Consider the following 18,604-nt stretch of genomic DNA (forward strand, 5'->3'; position numbering starts at 1 on the left):
AATCCCAGGTCACCGTGGATATGTGAATCACTCCATTACTATTTTTTGATTTTGTCTTCTTACAGACCATCTAATAATGCTTTTTTTCCTTAATTTTATCTGATAGCTTTTTCTTTAATGTTTGACTGGCGTGTCTTTTTTCATTTTTCTACTGAAAGCTTTTCTGTGATTATATGAAAATTTTACATTTTTTAAAATAAACTGATGTTCAGATTTCTTATTTTTTATCCTGTCTGACAACACTGAGTTGAGTGCTTTTCAGTCCGCGATGATGGCTTTGTCCTGCCTTTCTCACAGTCTCATCTCGCCTCATTTGGATGGTGGCCTGAGCTTGTATTGGAGACTCTACTCAGAGAATTCTGGTGCCTCATACCTAACATATGAAATTTATCTGGACACATGTATAGTAAAACATTGAAAGCTGAACGAATTCATTATTGGAATTAGTTGTTAACAATTATATTATCTATTTATTCCTTAGTATTTGATAAAGCAACATAGAAACACGAAGTACATTGACCCCAACTCTATATTTTTTATTTTCTAAAGTAATTATTAGCATCTGAAGAAGCAAAATTGCCTTTAATGGACAAAAAAAAGGTTGGAAAGTAAATGTTAATGACATAGAAGCAAACTATATAGTTCCCATGCTGTGTAGGCATATAAAGAGTATGGAGATGGGGAGCAATGCCACATTTAATTGATTACAACACTTTTATTTAAATTGGCAAACTGATGAGTCCTTTTGTGGATTACTACATGTAGTAATTAAGAATTTTGAGGCTGGACTTAGTGGCTCATGCCTGTAATCACAGCACTTTGGGAGGCTGAGGTAGGCAGATCACTTGAGCCCTGGAGTTCAACAACAGCCTGTGCAACATGGTGAAACCCCATCTCTACCAAAAATACAAAAATTAGCTTGGCGTGGTGGTGCATGCCTGTAATATCAGCTACTCAGTTGAGGCAGGAGGATTGTTTGAACCCCGGAGGCAGAAGTAGTAGTGAGCCAAGATCGCGCCACTACACTCCAGCCTGGGCAACAGAGAAAAAAAAGAATTTAGAAAAATCCAACTGTGTGGAAATTAACCAATCATTACTTTTGACTTCTCTGGTTTTATTACTGAAATGTAGGAAATCTCCAGACCTTACTTCTAATCAAAAGGCTCACCACATAAGTAAAATAACTGTTTGCTTCTCATCTTCCACCTGACAAATACAGTACATAGCTTTCTCCAGAAAAAAAAAAAAAAAAAAGAAATAATATAAAGCAGGGTCAAATACAACTCTATCACTTTCATTGTTTCCCTCTCTTCTTGCATAAAATCCATCTCTTGTGCTGTTTCAGCTGTAGTATAACTTTGGTGTAGTCTCCAGTTCTACCCTCTTAAGAGTGATAAGCTGATTTTGTTCCTGGACTCAAATTATGATATTTAGGATATTAAGTTTTTTCCTTTCTGCTCTGACTAAAATATGAAATTGGGGTCTACAAATTTAACTGTTTAAGATACTATTAGACTAAGTATGTGAGTTGAGCCAATTGACTTTCTCCTGATAAAAACTATTCCATAGTTTTCTAAGCTACAGATCTGACCCCAGTTGCTTAAAGGACCCCAGTGCAATAAAGGGCATACGACTGGTTGCTTACCACAGATCTAGAGAGAGAAAGGGAATGTATGGATGGCACAGAGTCACTAGAATGAAACAAGAAATACAAAATATATGTTCTATAAGCCAAACAATCCTGAGAAAGAACAAAGCTGGAAGCTTCACACTTCCTGATTTCAAAACATATTACAAAATTACTGTCATCAAAACAGTATGTTACTGGCATAAAAACAGGTATGTATAGGCCAATGGAACAGAACAGACAGCATAGAAGTAAACCTTCATGTATACGGCTAAATGATCTTCAACAAGAGAGCTAAGACTACACAGTGGGAAAAGATAGTCTCTTCAATAAGTGGTGTTAGGAAAACTAGATATCCACATGTAAAAAAAGAAGTTGGAGCCTTACGCCATATACAAAAATTAATTCAAAATGGATTGAAGATCTAAATGTAAAACCCAAAACTTTAAAACTAGAAAGAAATATGGGGGAAAATGCTTTATGACATTGTATCTGGTAATGATTTCTTGGATAGGACACCAAAAGCACAGACAACAAAAGCAAAAATAGACAAATGGAACTACATCAAACTTAAAAACTTCTGCACAGCAAATGAAATAATCAGAGTGAGAAGCAACCTATCCAATGGGAGAAAACATTTGCAAACCATATATCTGTTAACAAGTTAATATCCAAAATATGTTAGGAATTCCTACAACTCAACAATAAAAAAAAAAAAAAATTGAAAAATGGCAAAGGACTTGAGTAGACATTTATCCAAAGAAGATAAATGACCAAAAAAAAAAAAAGCACACAAAAAGATGTTCAACATTACTAATCACCAGCGAATTGCAAATCAAAACCACTATGAAGTCTCACCTCACACCTATTAGAATGGCCACATCAAAAAAAAAAAACATAATCATTGGTGATGATGTAGAGAAATTGAAAATACTGTGCACTGTAGGTGGGAATGTAACATGGTACATTATGGGAAAAAATATGGACATTTCTGAAAAAAATAAAATTACCATATGATCCAGCAAACCCACTTTTGTTATTAATCTTAGTCCATTTTGTGCTGCTATATCATAATACCTAAGACTTGGTAATTTTTAATGAATGAAAATGTATTGCTCACAGTTCTGGATGCTAGGAAGTCCAAGATCAAAGTGCAAGCATTGGCGAGGATGTTATTGCTGTGTCATTCTGTAGTGGAAGGTGAAAGAGAGAGCAAAAGAGAAAAGGGGATTGAACTCATCCTTTTATAAGGAAACTATTCTCACAATAGTGGCATTAATTCACTCATAAGGTCAGAGCCCTTGTGGCCTAATCACCTTCTAAAGGTCCCACCTCTTAATACTGTCACAATGGCAACTAAATTTCAACATGAATTTGAGAGGGGACAAAGATTCAAACCATAGTATTGTCCCAAAGAATTGAGAACAGGATTTCAAAGAGAGATTTGAACAGTTATTCATTGTAGCATTATTCACAATAACAAGAGGTAGATGTAGCCTAAATGTCCATCAGTGGATGAATGGATAAAGAAAATTTCATGTACACCTACAATGGAATAATATTTAGCATTAAAAAAAATTATTTCATATGCTACAACATGGAAACTTGAGGACATTATGCTAAGTGAAATAAACCAGTCAGAAAAAGACAAATATTGCATCATTTCACTTAAATGAGGTATCTAAAGTAGCCAAACTGATAGAACCAGAAAATAGAATGTAGATACCAGGGAAGGCAAGGAAGGGAAAATAAGAGTTGTTAAATGGGTATAGGGTTTCAGTTGTGTGAGATGAAAAAGTTCTGGAGATCTGTTACACAGCAATGTGCAATAGTTTACTGCTGTGCTGTATACTATACACTTAAAAATTGTTAAGGTGAAAACAGAAAATGTATGTCCTATAGATAGGGTTACAATAATACTCTTCTAAAAGTAGATATGTTTAAATTAAAATTTCAGATAAAAATACTGCAACTTAAGAATTAAAAACATCCTTCCCAAGGAATATATGTTATATGTAGAGTTGAGATTAAACTTTCATCTCCTGTGTTTTGTCTCTCTTCTTACTGGAGGTCATAATACAAATATACAATTTCAATTCTGAGTTTGAATTTCATCTCTATATGGATAAATATGTGACCTTCTAAATATCTGACACATTCAGTACTCCTTTGAAGGAGTGATTTGTAACTTATGTATAGAAACGTATGATTGTATATAATATAAATTTTTGTATCTGATGATTAAATTAAAACTAATGTTCAATTAGACCAAGTTTAGCTAAGTCAGAAAAGTAAGTAAAACATATTTTGGGGAAGGGGAAGGGAATGGTCAATTATTACCAACTTTGAATTTGAGATGAGTGTTAATATAGACATTTAATAGAGAAAATCTTTAAATGCTTAAACACCAAATTAATGACATTTTCACATTTCTTATATATTACCTTCTTCTTTGTAAATCATACCTTTAGCTTGTTTCCTGGATTGTCTATTGCAAATGCACAAATGTATGAGAATTAAAAATACACATACAAAATTGAAATGAATAGTACACAAACTTCATGTTTTAAATCAGATATAAGATTATCAGTTAGAGGCACAAAATATCCTGAACGGTTTTTCTTTAACTGAGGAAATGCTTTAACAAAGGTATAATGTAACACAGCAATGAAAATGTAGTTACAAAATATATTTTAGTTGATACTGAAAGCTATATAAGTCCACAATTCTCTCTCTACCTAGAAGAGACTAAGAAAAGAAGAATGAAAAGAGTATTAGGCCGTTCTTGCATTGTTATACATACCTGAGCCTGGGTCTCAGGTATTACCTATAAAGAAACAAATGTTTAATTGGCTCACAGTTATGCAGGCTGTACAGGAAGCATGGTATTAGCATCTGTTGGGCTTCTGGGGAGGCCTCAGGGACCATTTCTCAAGACAAAGGCAAAGGCAAAGCAGGAGAATGCATGTCACATGGCCAGAGCGGGAGCAAGAGAGAGAAGTGGGGTGGGTGGGGACGTACTACATGCTTCTAGACAACCAGATCTCACAAGAACTCACTATTGCAAGGAGAACACTAAAGGGATGGTGCTCAACCATTCATGAGAACTCCACCCCATTATCCAATCAACTCCCACAAGACCCCACCTCCAACATAGGGGATTACAATCCAACAAGAGATTTAGAGAGGATACATATCCAAACTATATGAAAAGCAATAAAGGACAAAAAGAAAGAAAGAGGGAAGAAAGACCATAAATTTGAAAAAAATGATAAATCCGTAGCATCATTTATTTAACTGAATGATGTCGATTTTTTTAAACAAAATAGATTTAATAGTATCTACTTGTGGAGTTTGTTGTGATAAATAAATGAGAAAAAGCATAACACTATCTGCAATGGATGCTTGACACAGTTCGAGTTCAATAAGTGGTATTGCCGTAGCTCCTCCAAATATTTCACCTGTCATCCTATGTATGCTGCTTAGAAACCTCCCACCACTCTCCAGCATTCCAGCTCGCATCCTGAAGCAAACTTGCCATGAGCCAAAATGATACCATTTTAATTTGTATATCATGACATAACTATAGTGGTAGAAGCATTTCATTTGGGAATATTTTTGAAAGTTCTTAAGCACTGTATTTACCAATTTAACACATAATACTTTATTAATGATACCTATTCTTTTAACTCAAACGTCAAAGGAAGATATTAGTACCTAGATTATCAGGTATTTTTTATTATGCTTAAACTATATCCAGCTCTTATCTTAAGGCTTAATATAATCAATAACTTTCATTTTTATAAACCTTCAGCTACCTACCTCCTCATCAACAAAATTAAATAATAGTATTCAAATATTCAAAAGAGGGAATATTTTAAGTGATATAGCTCATATCAAAATGAAATTTGCCATAAGTAATAAAAACTGTTAAAATATTGTAATTACATCAAAAACCACGATTTAGTTCAAGTGTGTACATATGAATGTAAATACATGTTTCCTTTTTAGACACATTAAAAGAAAAGGAAGAAATACTCTGAGAAGATTAAGAAACCGAAATTTGTCATGTATGCATTATGGCTAACTTCAGCTGGTATTTTGGGGGGAGAAAAAGGTAAAATGACATACTATGAGATGAAAAACAAGTTTATATCTTTGAAAAATAATATTAAGCAGAAACTTTTTTATTCATGTGATTATTCTTTGAGATAATTTTTGAGTACTGGTTCTCTGAGCAAAAGAACAGTAGTGAAATATTATAAAATTAAAGGCATTTTATAATACAGGATCATGTTGGTCAGACATGAGTACTGTTGCAAATTAGATAAGCCACAAAAGGAGAGAATTCATTAGAAGTGCCCCAATGTGGTTGATAAAGGGAGCCTGAGCAGCCAGAAATGATAAAGAACATAAATCTTAAAGACTTGAGTGTCTTTTGGCCTTCATGGGATCTGAATAGTAGGATATGTTAACATCTCTGAAAAAAGCCTGATTTTCATATTCTCTTTAGTCTTGCTGTTGTGAGAGACTCCAGGAGAAGTGGAATTGTTTTCTTAATCAAATTAGATATGTTCATGGAACTGGTCCAAATATGACCTTCTTCCTTGCTGACAAGTGCTTATCTGACGGGATATGTTTCATCAATTAAAATAGTTCTCATATTATGTGGATGCTTTGTAGTCCCTGATATAAGGGGATGTGCTTGGATATGAATGTTAAATGTCGAGGTTCACTGTATATCAAGCTTTTGTTGTTTATAATTGTTGTGATGTGTTTTCAAAAGGAATCGTCTTGACCAAAATGTCTGATATTAACTGATCTTTCTCCACAGAACATCCTGTGGTAAATTATTACATTAGTAACTCCCAATAAATCATGGCTCCTGGCACATAAGTAAGCATAAGCAAGACAGTAGAATAACCTCTCACTCAACCTACAGAACCATGAAAAAAAATTCATTGCTGTTTTTTTAAACACCCAAGTTATGCGGGGGTGGTTGTTACAAAGTAATAGACAAATACAGAAATTAGTATATAGAAAAGAGTGTCTACTTTAACAAAAACCTATAATATATGCCATTGTCTTTGGGACCAGACAATGTGTATAAGCTGGAAAAATAATAGCAAGTGAGCTTCTGGTAGAGGCTAGAAGAATGGCAAATACATTTTAGTGAATGCTGAAAATGTGCTGAGGCTGCTATTGGAGGTTTGAAAAACAGCAACCCATGTTGTTTCATTATGAAGCAATTTGTCTCTGTAGTAAAATTAAAGTTAGAAAATATGTACCTAATGAATTTGTAGACCTAGCTAAAGAGCCTCCCACAGAGAATGATAAAACTGCAATTGACTTCTTTTAGCTGTATATGATAAGGTATAGGAAAAGAAAGATTAACCAAGGAAGGAATGTTCAATTTGCAAACAGAATTTAGAAGAAATATAGATGAACCAAGTCATGCTGGGCTGAGGAAAATAGAATAGTTTTACATTTCCAGTCTTTTTAGCCAACAGATTCTCAAAGTAGGAAAAGCCTCAGGGCAAAATCAATTCAGGGATTTTGATCATAAAAGCTTTTTTAAAGATGTCGGGAAGACTGAAGGCAATGCCTAGTAGACCCCCAGTTCAAATAGACAAAAATATTTTGAATGATATTAAGAGTGTTGTTCTTGACATTTCATGCTAACCAGAGCGCTCTGTTGTAAAAGAATTATAGAAATGGTATTTGGGGTGTGGAATAAACCTCAGTCATAAAAGTGCCCAAAGAGCATCAGCTCAGATTAAAAGGGACTGAGTCAGTAAAGAATGAAAAAGCAGCTGGACCCACCCAACATTCTGTGAGCAGGAAGAAGACTGGGAAAACTCTCCAACTATTTGAAGCTATTCAAATAGACCATTTCCTATGAAAAAAGAAGACCCTCTCTAAGGATGGAACCAAGAAGAACAATGAAGAAGGGAGCAACTCCTGTGGAACGAGACTGGGCTTTCATTCCTTGGCTTTGAATGGGAACGTGGTTTTAAACATGTCCAGCTGAATTTCAAAATTTCCATGTGCCTGTTATGTGCCTCTCATTTCTCCTTTATTTGTCATCTGTATATAGGAAAAGTTTTATTTGCCTGTAGGACTTTTCAAGTTATCTATTTTATCTTGGGTGAGTTTCAGTAGTTTGTGGTTTTCTAGTCATTGGTCAATTGAACAATTTCATCTAAGTTGTCAAGTTAGTGTATACAGTTATTAGTTAGTAATGATAGCTCCTTCATTCCTGATACTGGTTTATTGTGTCTTTTCTTCTTGGTCAATCTGATTAGAGAGTTATTAATTTTATTGATTTTTCAAAGAAACAATTTCTGATTTTATCGATTTTCTCCATAGATTTTCCGTATTTTATTTTATTAATTTCTGTTCTTATCTTTACTATTTTTTTTCTTCTACTTGCTCAGAACTAATTTTGCTCTTCTTTGTCTGGTTTCTTATGGTAAGAGCTTAAATTACTGATTTGAGACTTTTTTATATAAGCGTTTAATGTTGTCAGTTTCACTCTGAATTACTATCACACCATCCAACAAATCTTGATATGTTGTAATTTTATTCGGTTCAAAATATTTCTTACTTTTCTTTTAGACTTACTCTTTGACTCATGGAATATGTAGAAATGTATTGCTTGATTTCCAAGTACTTGATGATGTTCTTGGTATCTTTCTGTTGTTAATTTTCTGTTTGACTCTATTATGGCCAGATAATATACTTTGTATTACTTAAATATTTAAAAATGTATAGTATTTGTTTTATGACCCAGGGTATGATCTAATTTGAAGAATGTTTGTGTTCAGTTGAAAATAATATGATGAAGAATATGGATGCAGTGTTCTATAAATATCAGCTAGACCTTTTGGTTGATGGTGCTGTTTAATTCTTCATGGCCTTGTCAATCTTCCTGTCTCCTAGTTTGAAAGAGTAGTATTGACATTTCTGATTATTATGATGAATATGTCTTTCTTCTTTTCGTTCTGGCAATTTTTGCTTTATGTATTTCAAAGTTCTGCTTCAGAGTGCATACTCATTTAGAAATGTTGTTATGCGAATTTACACTTTTTATTATCATGTAATATCCCTCTTTATTCCTGGTAATTCCCTTTGTTCTGAAATCTACTTTATATGATACTAAATTAACCATTTCATTTATGTTTGTTACCACTACTTTACATTCCTTTGTTTCCTCTTTCTTACCACCTTTCAGGTTATTTGAACATTTTTTATTCCTTTTTATCTTGTCTATTGTATATTTTAATATGTCTCTTTGTATAATTTTTTAGTGGTTGCTCTGAAATTCCTATATACCTATTTATCTTTTCACAATCAACTTAAAATCAGTATTTTACTACTTCAAAAGGAATGTAGAGATCTTACCCCATATTGGTTCCTTTACTCTTTCCTCTTTATGTTATAGTTGTTTGACATATTAAATCTACCTACATTGAAAACTCCATCAGGCGGTGTTACATTTTTTGCTTTCAACTGTCAAACATATGTTAAAGAACTCAAATGGAGAAGAATAGTGAGTTATGTTTACCTAGATTTTTGCCACTCTGTTTTCTTCCTTCATTCCTAAAGTTCTGGGTTTCCTTCTGGTGGAAGGAAAACTGTCACTGTTTGCTGATGATATGATGGTTTACCTTGAAACCCCTAAAGACTCTTCCAGAAAGCTACTAGAACTGATAAAAGAATTTAGTAAAGTTTCCAGATACAAGATTAATGTACACAAGTCAGTAGCTCTTCTATCCACCAACAGCAACCAAGCAGAGAATCAAATCAAAACTCAATCTCTTTTCCAATAGCTACAAAAAAAAAAAAAAAAAAAAAAACAAAAACAAAAAAAACACTTAGGAATATACCAAACCGAGGAGGTGAAAGAACTCTGCAAGGAAAACTACAAAACACTGCTGAAAAGAAATCTTTCACCTTACACAAAAATCAACTCAAGATGGATTAAAAACTTCAATCTAAGACCCGAAATTATAAAAATTCTAGAAGATAACATTGGAAAAACCCTTCTAGACACTGGCATAGGCAAGGATTTCATGACCAAGAATCCAAAATCAAATGCAATAAAAGATAAATAGTTGGGACTTAATTAAACTAAAGAGCTTTTGCATGGCAAAAGGAACAGTCAGCAGAGTAAGGTGAAAGATGAAGATCCCATTTCATTCTCCTACATGTGGCTAGCCAGTTATTCCAGCACCATTTCCTAAAAAGGGTGTCCTTTCCCCACTTTATGTTTTTGTTTGCTTTGTTGAAGATCAGATAGCTGTAAGTATTTGGCTTTATTTCTGGGTTCTCTATTCTGTTCCAATGGTCTATGTGCCTATTTTTATACCAGTACCATGCTGTTTTGGTGACTATGGCCTTATAGTATAGTATGAAATCAGGTTGTATGATGCCTCCAGATTTGCTCTTTTTGCTTAGTTGCTTTGGCTATCCATGGGCTTCTTTTTGTTTCCATACGAATTTTAAAATTGTTTTTTTCTAATTCTGTGAAGAATGATGGTGGTATTTTGATGGAGATTGCATTGAATTTGTAGATTGCTTTTAGTAGTATGGTCATTTTCACAATATTGATTCTACCCATCCATGAGCATGGGATGTGATTCCATTTGTTTGTGTCATCTATGATTTCTTTTCAGCAGTGTTTTGTAGTTTTCCTTGCAGAGTTCTTTCACCTCCTCGGTTTGGTATATTCCTAAGTGTTTTTTTTGTTTTTGTTTTTGTTTTTGTTTTTTTTGTAGCTATTGGAAAAGAGATTGAGTTTTGATTTGATTCTCTGCTTGGTTGCTGTTGGTGTATAGAAGAGCTACTGACTTGTGTACATTAATCTCGTATCTGGAAACTTTACTAAATTCTTTTATCAGTTCTAGTAGCTTTCTGGAAGAGTCTTTAGGGGTTTCAAGGTAAACCATCATATCATCAGCAAACAGTGACAGTTTGACTTCCTCTTTACCGATTCGAATGCCCTTTATTTCTTTCTCTCATCTGATTGTTCTGGCTAGGACTTCCAGTACTATGTTGAAGAGGAGTTGTGAGAGTGGGCATCCTTGTTTTGCTCCAATTCTCAAAGGGAATGCTTTCAATTTTTCCCATTTAGTATTATGTTGGCTGTGGGCTTGTCATAGATGGGTTTTAGTACATTGAGGTATGTCCCTAGTATGCTGATTTTGCTGAGAATTTGTTTTAATAATAAAACGATGCTGAATTTTGTCAAATGTTTTTTCTGCATCTATTGAGATAATCATATGATTTTTGTTTTTAATTCTGTTTATTTACTCACATATGCATAACCATCCTGCTTTCCTGGTATGAAACCCACTTGATCATGGTGGATTATGTTTTTGATATGTCATTGGATTCAGTTAGCTAGTATTTTGTTAAGGATTTCAGCATCTATGCTCATCAAGAATATTGGTCTATAGTTTTCCTTTTTTGGTCATGTCCCTTCCTGGTTTTGGTATTAGGGTGATGCTGACTTCGTAGAATGAATTAGGGAGTGCACTTTCTTTCTCCATCTTGTGAGATAGTGTCAGAAGGATGGTACCAATTCTTCTTTGAACATCTGCTAGAATTCTGCTGTGAATCTGCCTGGTCCTGGACTTTTTTTCTTTTATGGTAATTTTTAACTTACCATTTCAATCTTGCTGTTTATTATTGGTCTGTTTAGGGTATCTAATTCTTCCTGATTTAAGCTAGGAGGGTTGTATTTTTCCAGGAATTTATCCTTCTCTTCTAGGTTTTCTAGTTTATGTGTGTAAAGGTATTCATAGTAGCCTCTAATGATCTTTTGTATTTCAGTGGTGTCGGTTGCAATATCTCCTGTTTCGTTTCTTAATGAGGTTTTTTTGGATTTTCTCTCCTCTTGTTTAATCTTGCTAATGGTTTATCAATTTTATTTATCTTTTCAAAGAACTAGCTTTTTGTTTCATTTATCTTTTTTTGTTGTTTATTATTGTTGTTTCAATTTCATTTAGTTCTGCTCTGATCTTGGTTATTTCCTTTCTTCTGCTGGATTTGGTTTTGGTTTGTTCTTGTTTCTCTAGTTCCTTGAGATGTGACCTTAGAATGTTGGTTTGTGCTCTTTCAGTCTTTTTCATGTAGGCATTTAGGGCTATGAACTTTCCTCTTAGCATCACCTTTCCTGTATCCCAGAGGTTTTGATAGGTTGTGTCATGATTGTCATTCAGTTCAAAGAATTTTAATATTTCCATATTGATTTCATTTTTGCCACAATGATCATTCAGGAGCAGGTTATTTAATTTCCATGTATTTGCATGATTTTGAAGGTTTCTTTTGGAGTTGATGACCAGTTTTATTCCACTGAGAGACTGCTTGATATAATTTCAATTTTCTTAAATTTATTGAGGCTCATTTTATGGCCTATTATATGGTCTATCTTGGAGAAAATTCCATGCACTATTGAACAGAATGTGTATTCTGTGGTTGTTGGATGAAATGTTCTGTATATATCTGTTAAGTCCATTTGTTCCAAGGTATAGTTTAAATCCATTGTTTCTTTGTTGACTTTCTGCCTTGATGACCTGTCTAGTGCTGTCAGTGGAGTGTTGAAGTCCCCCACTATTATTATGTTGCTGTCTATCTCTTTTCTTAGGTCTACTAGTGATTGGTTTATAAATTTGGGAGATCTAGTGTTAGGTGCATATATATTTAGGATTGTGATGTTTTCCTGTTGGACAAGGTCTTTTATCATTATGTAATCTCCTTCTTTGTCTCTTTTAACTGCTGTTGTCTTAAAGTTTTTTGTATCTGATAAAAGAATAGCTACTCCCGCTCGCTTTTGTTGTCCATTTGCATGAAATGTCTTTTTCCACCTCTTTGCTTTGAGTGTATGTGAGTCCTTATGTGTTAGGCAAGTCTCCTGAAGGCAGCAGATAGTTGGTTAGTGAGTTCTTATCCATTCTGCAGTTCTGTATCTTTTAAGTGGAGCATTTAGGCCATCTACATTCAATGTTAGTATTGAGATGTGAGATACTGTTGCATTCATTGTGCTAATGGTTGCCTGGGTACCTTGTTTTTTGTTTGTGTTTTATAACTTGTATTTTTGTTTTATAGGTTCTGTGTGATTTATGCTTTAAAGAGGTTCTGTTTTGATTTATTTACAGGATTTGTTTCAAGATTTAGAGCTCCTTTTAGCAGTTCTTGTAGTTGTGGCTTGGTAGTGGCGAATTCTCTCAGCATTTGTTTGAAAAAGACTATCTCTCATTCATTTATGAAGCTTAGTTTTTCTGGATACAAAATTTGGGGCTGACAATTATTTTGTTTAAGGAGGCTAAACATAGGACCCCAATCCCTCCTGGCTTATACGGTTTCTCCTGAGAAATCTGCTGTTAATCTGATAGGATTTCCTTTATAGGTTACTTGATGCTTTTGTATCATAGCTCTTAAGGCTCTTTCCTTCATCTTGACTTTAAAAAGCCTGATGACTATGTGCTTTGGTGATGATCTTTTTGTGATAACTTTTCCAGGAGTTCTTTGAGCGTCTTGTATTTGGATGTCTAGATCTAGAGCAAGGCCAGGGAAGTTTTCCTCAATTTTTTCCTCAAATAAATTTTCCAAACTTTTAGACTTCTCTTCTCCCTCAAGAACACCGATTATTCTTAGGTTTGGCCATTTTAAATAATCCCATATTTCTTGGAGACTTTGTTCATTTTTTAAAATCTTTTTTCTTTGTCTGATTGGGTTATTCAAAAGCCTTGTCTTTGAGCTCTGAAGTTCTTTCTTTTACTTGCTCTAGTCTATTGTTGAAACTTTCCACTGCATTTTGTATTTCCCCAAGTGTGTCTTTCATTTCCAGAAGTTCTGATTATTTTTTCTTTGTGATCTCTATTTCTCTGGAAAAATGTTCATTCATATCCTGGATTTTTAAAAAATTTCTTTAATTTGGTTTTCACCTTTCTCTGGTATCTCCTTGAGTAGCTTAATAATCAACCTCCTGAATTATTTATCTGACATTTCAGAGATTTCTTCTTGTTTTGGACCCATTGCTAGGGAGCTAGTGTGATTTTTGGGGGGTGTTATAGAACCCTGTTTTGTCATATTACCAGAATTACTTTTCTGTTTTCTTCTCATTTGGGTAGACTGTTTCTTCAACTTGTTCTTGAATTTATTTTTGGTTGTGCTGTGTTTTTGCTTTTAAATTTCTTTTTTCTCTCTTAACGATTTAACTTTAATGTTTATAGTTTATTTCAGCCTAGTTTGATTCTCTGGTGTGCAGAAGAGCTTTTAGGGTGAAGACTCTGTATGAGTTCCTTAGTTACAGACAGTCTTTGTGCAGTGAGGCTTTCCCTTATGCTGGTTATAGTAGTCATGTATGTGGTCTGTGGGTAAGCTCACTGTCTCCTATGGGTTTGGAATAGCAGGGATCTCTTGAAGGTTGTCTCATTCTCTCATGGTGTACACTTATTTATTTATTTAATTCTTCCCCAGTATTTTATTTACTGAGTTGATGATTCAGGCCTCAGACCAATCGGGAAGGTATCCCTGGGTAGGCACTGGTTGTAGTTAGGGCAGGTAGGTAAATATAACACCCAATGGTGGGCAGAGGTCCCCGCCTTGATGAAGGTGGCTGGGGGAGCTCTCAATTAGATGTGATGAGATTTTATCATGGTAAAGAGTGGGATATACCTCAGCTCCTCTTCCAGGCCAGCAGGAAAGCTATCCATCTCACAGCCTCACTCTTGTCCCAGTGTTCTGGCTATTCAGATGAGACAGGCACCTCTTTTCATCTGTAGGAGTGTTGATGTTCCAAGTAGGGAGGACTTACGACTCTGCCTCTTGTGCAGGCCTGAATCTGAGGAGTGCTCCTCATGGTGGGCTGCAATCACCCTGAATTGTTCCAGGAAGGCTGTCTGTAGGTTGCTTCCACACTGTGTTCCCATGGAAGAAGCCTCAGCTGCGTCTGCAGTGGTGTGCCAGAGGGAATGAGGACTGCTTCTCCAAGGCTTTTATGATCACAGAGGCTGCCTGCCTGTTAGGGTAGAGGTGCAGACTTTCTCTACTGCTCCCAGCACTGCAATTGTGTCTCTTCTATAAGAAGCTTCCCACCAGCAGAAAGATCTGGGACTCAAGGCTTGCTGTTTAGATTCCTTTGTCCCATGGAGTGATCCTTTAATGTGGTGCTCTCCCCATTCCCCTAAGAATGGGGAAGGACTGCAGAGCTAGACTGCAGTGATTGTTATTGCCCATCTGGGTCTAGTCACTCAGTGGGGCTGCCAGGCTCTGGGCAGGTGCTGGGGAATATCTGCAAAGGATCCAGTGATATGACCTGTCTTCAAGTCTCCCAACAGTAGATAACAGCACCTGGTCTGATGGAAGTGGCAGGGGAGTGATGTAGACTTTATGAAATTCCTTGGTTTTAGTTAGGCTTAATGTGCTGGCTTCCTCAAATGCTGGTTATGCTAATAGTGAACTTGTCACGTGGACAGATTCAGGGTGTCTAGTTAGCCAGAATGTTGCCGGCAGTGGTGTTAGAAGCCGTTTTCTCCTTCCTGGGAGCAGTGTTATTCAGCCAAGAGATGCTGTAATGGCCTGTGTTGGTTGGCCTCCAGCCAGGAGGTGGCACTTACAAGAGGGCACCAGTTATGGTGTTAGCTGTGGGATTTGAGCTTGCCTTAAATTGGCCAAAGGAAGTATTCTGGTTTCTCTGTCAATGGGTGGGGCCATAAAGGTCCCAAGAATTTACGTCCTTTGTGTTAGGCAGGTCTGGGCTCAGACTCTCCTTGGGTAGGGCCTGCTGCAGCCAATGTGGGGTATGGGGGTAGTTCTCAGGCTGCTGAGGTAATGTACCAGAGGGGAGTATAACTGTCTCTGGTGTGCAGAAGAGTTCACAAGGGGAGTGGGGAGTAGCCAGCAGCAGCAGACTTCACCCAGTTCCTATGCAGTTGGTGAGGCTGGTCTTGATCTCACAGTGTCCCACTAGCAACACCAGGTTTAGATCCAGGAAGCCTATGGACCAAACTCAGACCTTCCCCAGGCCATAAGCCTCTCTGCAGAGATAGCAAGCACAGCTTTCAGGCCATGTCCCTCCCTGTCTGCTGGTATGGCCAGGCACCTAGCACAGCTACACAGGCCAGGCACCCAACTCCGGTTTGTAGCACACTTCCTGCTCGCCCCCAGATTCTGTTCAAGGGAGTTCATCCCCACTCAAAATTATCTCACAGAATTCAGTCAGGAATTTATTTTAACCTGCACAACTCCCTGATTTTGCTGGCTGCCTTCCCCAAGGACCCCTGTGAGATATAGTCAAGGGTGGTTTTCCTGAGCTCAGGCTGGAAACTGGAAATGCCTACAAAGACACTTCCTGCTGCTGGCTTTTAGTTTTATATTTCACACCACCCCTTAAACCCATTCCAACTCTGGGTAAAGTTAAAGCCTTCTCCGTGATCTAGATTTGCAGATTGCCTAGTGGGGATGTGTGTTTGGAGGCAGGCTCACTCCCTCTCACACTCTGGTAACTTAAAATTTTTTGCCTGTCTCACACAGTAGGCCACTGCTGCTTTCAAAGGATCTGTTAATTTTTTTGGTCTTCCTGGGAAATTCCTGTGGCGGTTCTTGGGAGAAAAAGTTCACAGTGTGAATCTCTACCCACAATTCTGTCCTTCCAAGTAGGAGAGACATGCTAACACTGCCTCCTATCGGCCATCTTGGAAAAAAAAAAAAAAGCCATGATTCTTTAATGTGTAGCTTTATGTCTTTCATCAAATTTGGGGGATTAGAGCCATTATTTATTGAAATATTTTTTAGCATTTTATCTTTCTTCTTTCCTTGACTGACTCCACTAACACAAATGTTGGTCCTATTGTTGTTTTCCTATACATTCCTGAACCTCTATTAATATTTTTGTAAATCGTTATTCTCTCTGATATTCAAATTGAGTACTTTTTATTGATCTATTTTTAAGCTCACTGATTTTCTTCCTCATCATCTTTCTGCCATTCTGCTATTGAGACCATTCAGTAGTTTTTTGTTTGTTTGTTTTTTGTTTATCCGTGATTGTGTTTTCAGTTCTAAAATTTTCCTTGAATTTTCTTTAGGTTTTTTTTTTTTTTTTTTTTTCAGAAAATTTGTTTTTCCATCGGCTTCAAGGGTGTTCATGATTGCTTGCTGTAAGAGAATTCCAATATCTGTGTCATGTTAGCAATGGCAATGGTTCGTTTTCTTTTCCTACATGAATTGAGACTTTTCTCGTTCTTTGCTTTGTAATTTTGGATCATATCCTGGAAATTTGGAATATTATGTTATGATTCTCTGAATTTTGTTTAAATCCTGAGGGGAATGTTGATATTTTTTGTTTTAGCAGGCAGCTGAATCTACGGGATTCAGGTCACAAGTTCCAATCTGCCTTCTGTAAGCTGTGGTTTCAGTGCCAATTCAGTTTTCAAATCCTTTGCAGTTTGTTTGAGTCTGCACTACATATGTGCTGACCAGTCGTCTTGGATCTGGGTGGTGGTGTATCACATCTAAGTATGCATAGGGGTAGGCTTAAGAATTTATTAGTAACTTTATAAGGCTGCTTTTCTCAGTTTTTCTTTCTCAACAACCTTTCTAGTACTTTCTTTTTCCTTAAGAGTCCTTATTTTGGTCCTCCAGCTAGAAATCCAGGGCTTTGGTCAGCCTGCCCTTCTGTGTACTTCCACAACTTCATCTGAATCCTTAGTCAGGAAGTGGGATGGAAGACAAAAGCAGCAGATGCCAAAGCAGCACTACTGAGCAGGGAGGACATTTCAGCTCCCTCAGGATTTTGGCTCCTGCAGGCCTCCATTTCTTGCTTTTGCATCACCATGGGATTCCTTAGGCGTTAGAGTGTTCAAGAATAAAAGAAGAAAGAAAAGAAGGGGATTTTCATGCTCTAAATGTATTACATTCCTTTTCTTGCTTTTTGCACCAGAAAACTAGAGGGCTTCTCTTTATTTGTCCTTTAGTGCCCACTTCTAGGTTGCTTGGGAATATCAGAAGGGGAAAAAAGTAGAATATTTACCATTGATTTGTTTGAACTTGAATTCTGACCTCCTTTTCTAATCTATCTGCTGTTGGTTACTTTTCAGATTCCTAAAATAGCCATTCCATTCTGCCACATTTGAGAGCTATATTCAGTGGGAGAGACACTTCCACTTAATTTTTCCCAGAACCAGAACCCCATTCTTCCTTTTCTTGGAGAGCAATGTCCATTGCAGTTACGTTTCTGTCTCGCTATTTTCTATTGGGTCAGTGGGGGCAGATAACTTGCCTTCTTATTCATATCTCTGGATAAAGAGGAACTTCAGGCCAGGCGTGGTGGCTTATGCTTGCAATCCCAGCACTTAGGGAGGCCGAGGTGGGTGGATCACGAAGTCAAGCGATTGAGACCATCCTGGCCAACATGGTGAAACCCCGTCTCTACTAAAAACCCAAAAATTAGCCGGGCATGGTGGGGCACACCTGTAGTCCCAGCTACTCAGGAGGCTGAGGCAGGAGAATTGCTTGAACCCAGGAGGCAGAGGTTGCAGTGAGCCAAGATCGTGCCACTGCACTCCAGCCTAGCTACAGAGTGGGACTCCATAAAAAAAAAAAAAAAAAAAAAAAAAAAAAAGAAGCTTCAATTTGAGGAGCATCAATTGCACCTGGACCTGATGCAGATCATGAAATTATGGATTCTAAGCCTTATGCCACTATTGGATGAGACTTTGGAGTTCTTTATAAAAGATAAATGTATTTTGAATATATAAGGAGCATGAATCACTAAGGGCTGTTGCAGCCACGAAAATGCACCACTCAGAGCTGCTGTGGAGACCACAATTGACTGATGGCTGCAGCTACTAGCCTGACTGGATCCACTACTACTTTCATGTGAGTCCATGCTTCCCATTCCAACTGCAGGAGTACTAATGGAGTCCCATGCCAGTGAGTCTTGGGATGCCTAAGATGGGCACTTTGGCTCAA

General features: G+C 36.6%; 1 protein-coding gene across 17 annotated transcripts in view; it reads left to right on the forward strand.

The window, feature by feature from the left end:
* LOC105486162 (PR/SET domain 5) overlaps positions 1-18,604 on the forward strand; it is a 344,263-nt gene that overhangs the window by 226,384 nt on the left and 99,275 nt on the right. The window lies entirely within an intron of this gene.

Source organism: Macaca nemestrina, chromosome 3, assembly GCF_043159975.1.
Source record: "Macaca nemestrina isolate mMacNem1 chromosome 3, mMacNem.hap1, whole genome shotgun sequence".
NCBI lineage: Eukaryota > Metazoa > Chordata > Mammalia > Primates > Cercopithecidae > Macaca > Macaca nemestrina.